Genomic DNA, 10,893 nt, shown 5'->3' on the forward strand with positions numbered 1-10,893 from the left:
CACTCCCTTACATCTCAGACTGCTGGTGGGCTCCTGAGCTGTTGAAGAGACCTGCTAACATCAGTCGAAAGACAGTTGCCGCCAGTGAGTGGTGAGCCTCTTATGGACAGAGCACCAGGCTCCCTCAGGGCACCTCCCACCCCACAGACCCAAGCCGATATGCAGGTGCCATATTGCTTCATTCTCTCCTTCCCCTCCCCTACCCAAGGCTGCCGAGAGAGACAATTTAGCCACCATCTGGAGGCATCTGCAAGGAATGGGACCTTTCTTTTTGGGGCCTTGCAGTGGACTGAGGGGTACTTGGACTGTGAGCTTACTGCTTACCTTCCATCCCAGGTGCTGCTTGCCTGGTGACTCCAGCAGAGCAAGGCAAATCCCGAGGCTGAGAGACATTGATCCAGCTTGGGCACCTTGTAGGTGACTTAAGACCAGCACTCTTTTCCCTAGCAGGGTCAGAGATTGATCTCCAGGGCCTGAGGGACATGCCTGAAGGCCAGATCCCATACACCCAGGTCTCAATCTCATTGCCCGGGGACACACAAGGGATATTTGTGAATGAGCCTACTGAGGTGTGTGTGCCTTCAGTGGCAGATCAGAGTGGGTCCTAGCTGCAGTGTTCTTGAGGGGCAACCCTCCTCCCAGCTCAGGCTGTGCTCCCAGCTCAGGCCGTGATTCTGGGCAGGGAACCTCCTGGCTCACATCACAGTCAGGGGAGATCTGCTGGCTTGAGGTCCTGCCTGCTGACAGAGGCCTGGGAGAAACCATAGAATAAGGGAGGGTGGAAAAGAGCCAGGCCTGCTTCATACTGCAAGTCTCAGACAGCCCCACCCCCACACGCAGACTTCTTGGCTGAGTGGTGCCATTTCAGCCCCTCCCTGGCAGCTTTGCCCAGAAGCAGAGAACAGACCTTTGACCCCTGCTAACAGCATTTGTGGAGCTTGAGGGCAGGCTTACCCAACCCAGCCCCACCCAGCCTCACTTCCCACCTTCCCCTGCTGAGGTGGAGAATAGGGGCACACCTGGAAGTCCAAGGGCCCCACCCACCACCTGAGACACTAGAGTGCCTCTCCAGAGAACTAGAGCTGGTTACTGGACCCAAAAACAATACTGCAGCTTGCTCCTCTCAACAAGTCCCACCTACTGACAGGGAGGTCAATCTGCATACCCTTTTACTGTATTTACTTACTCATCATACAGGGTGTGGTCGAATCTCACCCACAAACACCACCTATTGGCTCAGAGACTAAACTGGGTGTGTCATTATGTAAACAAAAATCTAAATGTAAGAAGCAACACCTGCTCCAGATGGGAAGGAATCAATGAAAGAACTCTGGAAGTATGAAGAATCAAACTGAAAGGACATCACCTAAGGGGAACACCAACTCTCTAGCAACGGATATCAACCAAATTCAGAACACTAACATGACAGAAGAAGAATTTCAAACACGGATTGTAAGAAAACTCAATAATATGCAAGAGAAAATGGATACCCAACACAAACCAACCACAAAAAAATTTCTTCTTTAGTGAAGAAAAATTCACTAAAGAAATTGAAATATTAAAGAAAAATCAAACAAAACTTTTGGAAACGAAGAATTTATTCAAAGAACTACAAAACACAGTGGAAAGCCTCAAGATTAGGATAGGTCAAACAGAAGAAAGAATCTCAGGGATTAAAGATAACACCTTTCAATTAAATAAGTCAGTCACAGAGATAGAGCAGAGAAATAAGAAAAAAGAGCAAAGCCTACAAGAAATGTGGGATTATGTGAAGAGGCCTAACATGAGAATTATAGGCATCCCTGAGGGTGAAGAAGAAAATACACAAGGGTTGGATAAACTATTTGAGGATACAATGGAGGAAAATTTCCCAGGCCTTGCTAAAAATCTAGATATCCAAGTACAAGAAGCTCAAAAGACTCCTGGGAGATTCACTGCAAACAGGAAGACAGCACAACACACAGTCATCAGACTGACCAAAATAACCACCAAAGAGGCCCTCCTACAAGGTGTAAGGCAAACGAACCAGGTTACCTACAAAGAAAAACCCATCAGAATAACTGCAGACTTCTCAACTGAGACCTTACAAACAAGAAGAGACTGGGGCCCCATTCTCATTCTACACTTTGCATGGAACCAAAGAAGACCTCATATAGCCAAAGCAATCTTAAGGAAAAAGAACAAACCGGGAGGTATCAGTCGACCAGACTTCAAGCTGTACTACAAGGCTATAGTAACTAAAACAGCATGGTACTGGCACAAGAATAAAGACATAGACCTTTGGAACAGGACTGAGAATCCAGAGATGAAACCATCTGCATATTGTCATCTAATCTTTGACAAAGCAGACAAAAATATACACTGGGGAAAAGAATCTCTTTTCAATAAATGGTGCTGGGACGATGATCTAGCACCTCTTATATATTCCTGAATAGAGCTTGAGCCCATCCTCTGAAGTGAGGTATCACAAGAATGGAAGAATAGGCACCACATGTACTCGCCGTCAAACTGGCACTGACTGATTAATACTAAGGTAGTAATATTCTTTGGGGGTAGAGGGATTGGGGGTGGGTAAACTCACAACTAATGGACATGGTGAGCATTGTAGGGGACGGGGAGGACACGTCTCAAATCATGGTTGGGATGTGGCAAAGTCATAACATGTAACCAAAATGTTTGTACCCCCATAATTTCATGAAATAAAAAAATTAAAAAATAAATAAACAAAATGATAAATGGCAACACAGTAATAGCTGGGGAATTCAACACCCCTCTGACAGAAGAGGACAGATCCTCCAAACAGAAAATAAGCAAAGAAACAATAGACTTAAACATAACTCTAGAACAAATGAGCCTGACTGACATTTACAGAACATTCCACCCAAAACCACTAAATTATGTTTTTCTCATCAGCTCATGGGACATTCCCTAAGATTGAACATATCCTAGGCCACAAATCATGTCTCAAAAATTTTTTAAAAAATAGAAATTATACCATGCATCTTTTCAGACCGAAGTGGAATAAAATTAGAAATCAACTCCAACAGAAACTCTCATCTCTGCACAAAGTCATGGAAACCTAAATAACCTTCTACTGAATGATTATTGCATTAAGGAGGAAATTAGGATGGAAATCAAAAGATTCTTTGAACTAAATGATAAAGGAGACACAAGTTATCAAAATCTGTGGGACACAGTTAAAGCAGTCCTGAGAGGAAAATTTATATCCATAAATGCCTACATCCAAAAGACAGAAAGATCACAAGTCAACAATCTAATGAATCATCTCAAAGAACTGGAAAAGGATGAGCAAACCAAGCCCAAAACCAGCAGAAGAAAAGAAATAACAAAGATCAAAGCAGAACAAAATTAAATCAATAAAAAAAACTATATGGAAGATTAATAAAACAAAAAGTCAGTTCTTTGAAAAAATAAACAAAGTTGATATGCCTCTTGCTAGATTAATAAGAAGCAGAAAAGAAAGGACTCTAATAAGCTCCATCACAAATGAAAAATGAGAAATCAAAACTGATACCACAGAAATACAAAATATCATCTATGAATACTATAAAAAACTCTATGCACATGAACTTGTAAACATGGAGGAAATGGACAAATTCTTAGAAAAACACAGCCTCCCTAGACTCAATCAGGAAGAAATAGAATTCCTCAACAGACCAATATCAAGTACCAAAATTGAAGCAGCAATAAAAAACCTTCCTAAAAAGAGAAGACCCAGACCAGATGGTTTCACACCGGAATTTTACCAGACCTACAAAGAAGAACTGGTGTCTATCCTGCAGAAATTATTCCAGAACATCAAAAAGGAAGGAATCCTCTCCAACACGTTTTATGAAGCCAACATCACCCTGATACCAAAACCAAGAAAGCATGCAACAAAAAAAAAGAAAACTACAGACCAATATCCCTTATAAATATAGATGCAAAAATTCTCAACAAAATCCTAGCAAACTGAATTCAGGTGCTTATCAAAAAAATAACCCATCACAACCAAATGGGCTTCATCCCAGAGATGCAGGGATGGTTCAACATACACAAATCTATAAATGTAATTCACCACATAAATAGAAGCAAGAGCAAAGACCATATGATACTCTCAATAGACCCAGAAAAAGCATTGGACAAAATTCAGGACCCTTTTATGATAAGAACACTTAACAAAATAGGCATAGACGGGACTTACTAAAAATGATAAAAGCCATATATGACAAACCCACAGTAAACATCATACCAAATGGGAAAAAATTGAAAGCATTCCCAGTTAGAACTGGAACCAGACAAGGTTGCCCTCTATCACCACTTCTATTCAACATAGTGCTAGAAGTCCTAGCCAGAGCAATCAGACAAGAGAAGGAAATCAAGGGCATCCAAATAGGCACAGAAGAGGTCAAACTATTGCTCTTTGCTGACAATATGATCTTATCCTCTAGAAAACTCCAAAGATTCTGCCATGAGACTACTGGAATTGATAAACAAATTCAGCAAAGTCTCAGGTTACAAAATCAATGTACAGAAATCAGTAGCACTCCTATATGCCCACAACAGTCCAACTGAGAACCAAATCAAAGACTCAATACCCTTCACAATAGCAACAAAGAAAATAAAATACCTAGGAATATATTTAACTAAGGAGGTAAAAGACCTTTGCAGGGAGAACTACGAAACACTCAGGAAGGAAATAGCAGAGGACGTAAACAGGTGGAAAACCATACCATGTTCATAGGTCAGCAGAATCAACGTTGTTAAAATGTCTATGCTACCCAAAGTAATCTACAGATTCAATGCAATCCCTATTAAAATACCAACATCATTTTTTGCAGATCTAGAAAAAATAATTCTATGCTTCGTATAGAACCAGAGAAGATCCCATATAGCAAAAGCAATCTTAAGCAAAAAGAACAAATTGGGAGGCATGAATTTGTCAGACTTTAAGCTATACTACAAGGCTATAGTAACTAAAACAGCATGGTACTGGCACAAGAATAGAGACAAAGACCAATGGAACAGAACTGAGAACCCAGATATAAAACCATCCTCATATAGCCGTCTAACCTTTGACAAAGCAAACAAAAACATAGTCTGGGGAAAAGAATCCTTAGTCAATAAATGGTGCTAGGAAAATTGAATAGACACATGTAGAAGACTGAAACAGGATCTGCACCTTTCACTTCTCACAAAAATCAATTCACGGCGGATAACAGACTTAAACCTAAGCCATGAAACTATGAGAATTCTAGAAGAAAACATTGGAAAAACTCTTACAGACATTGGCCTAGGCAAAGAATTTATGAAGAAGGCCCCAAAGGCAATCACAGCAACAACAAAAATAAATAAATGGGACCTGATCAAATTAAAAAGCTTCTGCACAGTCAAGGAAACTGTCATGAGAGCAAACAGACAATCTACAGAATGGGAGAAAATATTCGCATGCTACATATCCCATAAAGGGCTGATAACTAGAATCTATATAGAAGTCAGGAAAATCAGCAAGAAAAAATCAAACAACCCTATTAAAAAGTGGACAAAGGACATGAACAGAAACTTTTCAAAAGAAGGCAGAATGGCCAAAAAATATATGAAAAAATGCTCAACATCTCTAATCATCAGAGAAATGCAAATCAAAACCACAATGAGATATCACTTAACTCTAGTGAGAATGGCCTTTATCAAAAAGTCCCAAAACAATAAATGTTGACATGGATGTGGAGAGATGGGAACACTCATACGCTAACACTCATACACTGCTAGTGGGACTGCAAACTAATACAACCTCTATGGAAAATTAGTACGGAGATATCTCAAAGAGCTACAAGTAGAACTACCATTTGATCCAGCAATCCCATTAGTGGACATTTACCCAAAGGAAAAAAGATATTCTATAAAAAAGACACCTGCACGCGAATGTTTTTAGCAGCATAATTCACAATTGCAAAGATGTGGAAACAACATAAGTGCCCATCACTACATGAGTGGATTAGTAAAATGTGGTATATGTATACCATGTGGTTCTACTCAGCCACAAAAAACAATGGTGATCTAGCACTTCTTGTATTATCCTGGATAGAGCTGTAGCCCATTCTATTAAGTGAAGTATCACAAGAATGGAAAAACAAGCACCACATGTACTCACTATCAAATTGGTATTAACTGATCAACACATGGTGCACATATAGTAGTAACATTCATTGGTTGTCAGGCAGGTGGGAGGAGGGAAGAAGGGTATATTCACACCTAATGGGTGCAGTCTGGAGGATGGACATGCTTGAAGCTCTTACTCAGGAGGGGCAAAGGCAATATATGTAACCTAAACATTTGCACCCCTATAATATACTGAAATAAATATAAAATAAAATAAATAAAATTTTTTTTAAAATTAGCCAGGTGTGATGGTGCATACCTGTACCAGCTACTCAGGAGGCTGAGGCAGGAGGACCACTTGAGCCCCAAAGTTCGAGGCTGCTGTGAGCTATGACCACATAACTGCAGGAGGAGGAGAAGAGGAAAAGGGAAAGGAGGAAGGAGGAAGGGAAGGAGGAAGGAGAAAGAAGAAAAAAGGAGAAGAAGAAGGAGAAGGAAGAAGAAAGTAGGAAGAAGAAGGAAGAAGGAAAGAGGAGGAGGGGAAAGAGAAGGAGGAGAAGGAGAAGAAGAAGGAGAAGGAAGAGGAGGAGGGGGAGGAGAAAGAGGAGGAGAAGAAGAAGACATAGGAGAAAATCTTCATGATAATGAATTTGGCAATGATTTCTTGGATATGACACCAAAAGTACAGGCAACAAAAGGGAAAAAAATAGAAACCTGGACTTCATCAAAATGTAAAGCTTTTGTGCATCAAAGGACACTATCAAGAGTGAAAAGACAAACCCCAGAATGGGAGAAAATATTTGCATATCCCATATTCTGATAAAGAATTAATATCCAAAATATATACTTATAAAAAAACCTTCCTCCAACTGAACAAAAAACAACTCAATTTAAAGAATGAGTGTAGGACCTGAATAGGCAGTTCTCCAAAGATACACAAATGGGCCATTAAGCGCCATGAAAAGATGTTCAGCATCACTAGTCACTGAGGAAATGAAAACCAAACCACAATGTAGTAACAGTTCACACCCAGTGGGATAGCTATTATCAGTAAAATGGAAAATACATGTTGTCAAGGATGTGGAGAAACTGGAACCCACCTGCATTCCTGGTGGGAATGTAAAACGATGCAGCCCTGATGGAAAGTGGGCGGTTCCTCAAAAAGTTAAATATAGAATTACCATACGATCCAACAATCATACAATGGAGTATGATTTGGCCATAAAAAGGAATGAAATTCTGATACGTGCAACAACATGGATATACATTGAAAGCACCATGCTAAATGAAATAAGCCAGACACAAAGGACAAATATTTTGATTCCCTTAGGTACCTAGAATAGGCAAATTCATAGAAAGTAGAAGAAACGTTATCAGGGGCTGCTAGGAAGGGAATAGGGAGTTACTATTTAATAGGTACAGAGTTTCTGTTTTGGATGATGAAAAAGTTCTGGAAATAACTTTTCCAGATAGTTGCACAACATTGTAAATGTACTTAGATGTCACTGAATTGTACACTTAAAAATGGTTAAAATGCACATTTGGGAATAACACCAGTTGGGTATCGGACAGATGTGGGGGGGTGGGGAGGGGATGGGTGTATACCTACATGAGTGTGATGTGCACTGTCTGGGGAATGGACACGCTTGAAGCTCTGACTTGGTGGGGTGGGGGGGCATGGGCAATATACATAACCTAAACTTTTGTACCCCCATAAGCTGAAATTTTAAAAAATGGTTAAAATGGTTAATTTTATCTTGTACTTCTTACCACAAAAAAATTTAAAAATTAAAATTTGGAGGGAATCATAGCCAGGGTCTAAGATGGCCCCCAGTGATCCCTGTCTCCTGGTATTCATACCCTCATGTAATCCTCTCCTGTGATAAGACAAAGCAAAAGTTGACAGTGAGTGACTTAGAATCTAGGTCTTAAAGAAATTGCAGCATCGCTTTTTCTTTTGGATCACTTATTAGGGGTAAGCCAGCCACAAAGTTGTGAACAGCTCCAGGGAGAGGTCCAAACAGTGAGGAACTGTGCCTATCAACAGGAAGCAGATCCTCCAGCTCAACAAGCTCTCAGATGACTTCAGCCCAGGGTAACATCTGAACTGCAACTTTGTAAGAGCACCTGAGCCAAAATAGCAAGCTAACCTGCTCCTGGATTTCTGATCTCCAGATACTCTGAGATAATATTTTTGTTTTTAGATGCCAAATTTTGGGGTAATCTGTTACGTAGTAATAGGTAACTTACACCAGGAATGGTGGAAAAATGTTAAAGCAAAAGTCCACATATTATGAAAGAGAATAATCACAAATGCTGATATTTTCATCGGAAATATTGCATAAAATTCCTTATTTTATAAAATAGGTTTTTCAAGTTAATCAGTTTGTATGTAATAAATAATAGACTTCAAAGGAACAAAAGGGGAAAATGCCAATCTAAGAGGTCAAGAAAGTTTGTTCACGAGATACTGAGATGAATTTCAATCACATTTCATTGGCATTAAAAGTTTTTATTTGGAATTAGATCCACAATCTATACAAGTTATTTACATAGCATGAAAATGGAAAACAGCACAAAATACAATTGAGGTATAAGCTAAGAGCACAGTATGTCATGTTTCAACAAATATAATTCAAAATTTGTAAACTAAGTGACCAAATAGATGAGTCTTATTTTTTAGTAAAACCATATAAAATATTTATTTCACGTGAGGTAGAGGACAGTTTTTTGTGTCATGTAATGCAACCAACCACAGCAATTTTAACCATAAAACTGTACATCATTGGCAAAACTTTAAACTGTATTATGGTCAATGTAGTCAAAAATTTGTTTTAACAGTTGCAGAACAGATATTTCATTTACTGCCTTCACAGATTAGAAATTCAGAAATAATTTAAGACTACTATGTTGGCTTAAAATTATCAGGATAAACAAATACTTCTAACAGGATGGTTAAAAGCAAGTATATTTTATTTCTCACAAACTCTAATTCTCCAAAAGATGTCCTACATTTAGCAAATGTCTTAGTAGGACATTTTTGCTAGAACTATGTTAAGTATGCTGTGCTTTCTTTATTTTCAAGTGAGGTATCTATATTGAAGAAAAAAATCTCATAAACTTCTTTTATATTAAACTAACTTAATACACTTGTTTTCTGGGCTTAATTTTTTAATTTGTTTTTATATTTTATCACTTTCTAATTCAAAAACTGTAGCACTACATAAGACATATAATTCTATTACTAAATAAGCTCCAAATAACATCACGTAATTTAGAAGTCATTTAAATGAAAAGACTTTGTCAAAAAAAAAAAAAAAAAAAAGCCTGTCCTTTTAAACAAGATGCAATATAAAATACCCATATGCTTTTCTTCCAATAATGGAAATGCTTAAGTATCCTAGACTAGAAAAAAATTTTAAGCTCTGTTTAAATTATTCAATTCCACAATGTATAATACAGCAGTCCCTTATTGATGACAGCTTCAATAAAAACTATTAACAAGTAGTTCCAAGCACAGAAATTGATGTACAGTATGAGCACAATTTTTCATTGTATTAATTTTTGATGTCTTATCATGGATTAAATGCATAAAGGGCAAATGAAAATGACGATTTTTCCCTAAGTAATCAAAACATAAGTCTTACAATTGAGAAGAAAGTTTTAGAAGCTGATCAAAACCCATCAGCACCAGCTTTGCAATTAATTCTAGAGAAGTATCTTGACACATTTTGTATTACTAGAGTTTTCTTATCATTTTACTTTCGTTCAAACAGAAGCCACAAATGTGCAAATAAACTGTTGCTCTGTCATACTTCTAAAAGATATGGAAAACCTGCAAATACCATAACACTCAGTCTATTTCACCTACTTTAGTAACTGCTTTATAATTCAACATGTACAGATGACTTTATATCTTAACTGGTAATATATTAAATATGTTATAAAATTAGTTCAAGAAGCATAAAACACCCTAACTCCCATGAACACAGAAATTCAAGGAAAAGTATATGCTTTACAAAAACTAAAGCACAAGCCAAAATTAAATTGACGGTCAAATCTTTTCATTGTGTTACAAGCAGCATTTGAAAAATTTAGGGTAATTTAAGAGCTTCCTCAATGACAGCAGGAGGTTTTACACTTACCAACTTTATAAATTTATTTTTCTCATAAAATTTAGACTACAGAAACAATTACCATCCACCACCCAAGCTAGCTAATACTCTATCCTTCTTCATTCTAAAGATGCTCTAGCAAAACTTTTTATAGGCTGTTCCTTTAATGCAGCTTTATAGAGTAAACATTTTTATATTTTTCCCTTAAAAGTACAATATTATGAAGTCCGAGGGAAAATCTTCTTGCCTAGTGAATTTGGCACGCAAAAACTAACACCAAATCAAACTTTAAGCTAGCAACCAACATACAAAATGAGCATGCAAAGAACAGAAGAATAAGTTTTATGTGGATATTTTAGTAGAGGCCACTTTTAAGGTATTACAAAATCTCTATATTGTTTTCAAGCTATGTGGTGCAGTTTAAAGTTACTTTTAACAATAATAGGTATAATATTTACAATTGACTAAAAAAAACCATGTTCAAGGAAGTTAGACAGAAACCTATGGCACATCAAAGTATCTCTTGGAAAACGAAGACTACACATTGTGGCAAATTTTCATTATGGAAAGGACTAGAAAAAATATTTCTTCACTCAATTCTCAATTATGAGTTTATAATAATTTAATGGTGTTTAAGCACCACGTAGAATTTTAAAGTAACATATTTCAAAGATTGCAG

Source organism: Eulemur rufifrons, chromosome 7 (genome assembly GCF_041146395.1).
Source record: "Eulemur rufifrons isolate Redbay chromosome 7, OSU_ERuf_1, whole genome shotgun sequence".
NCBI lineage: Eukaryota > Metazoa > Chordata > Mammalia > Primates > Lemuridae > Eulemur > Eulemur rufifrons.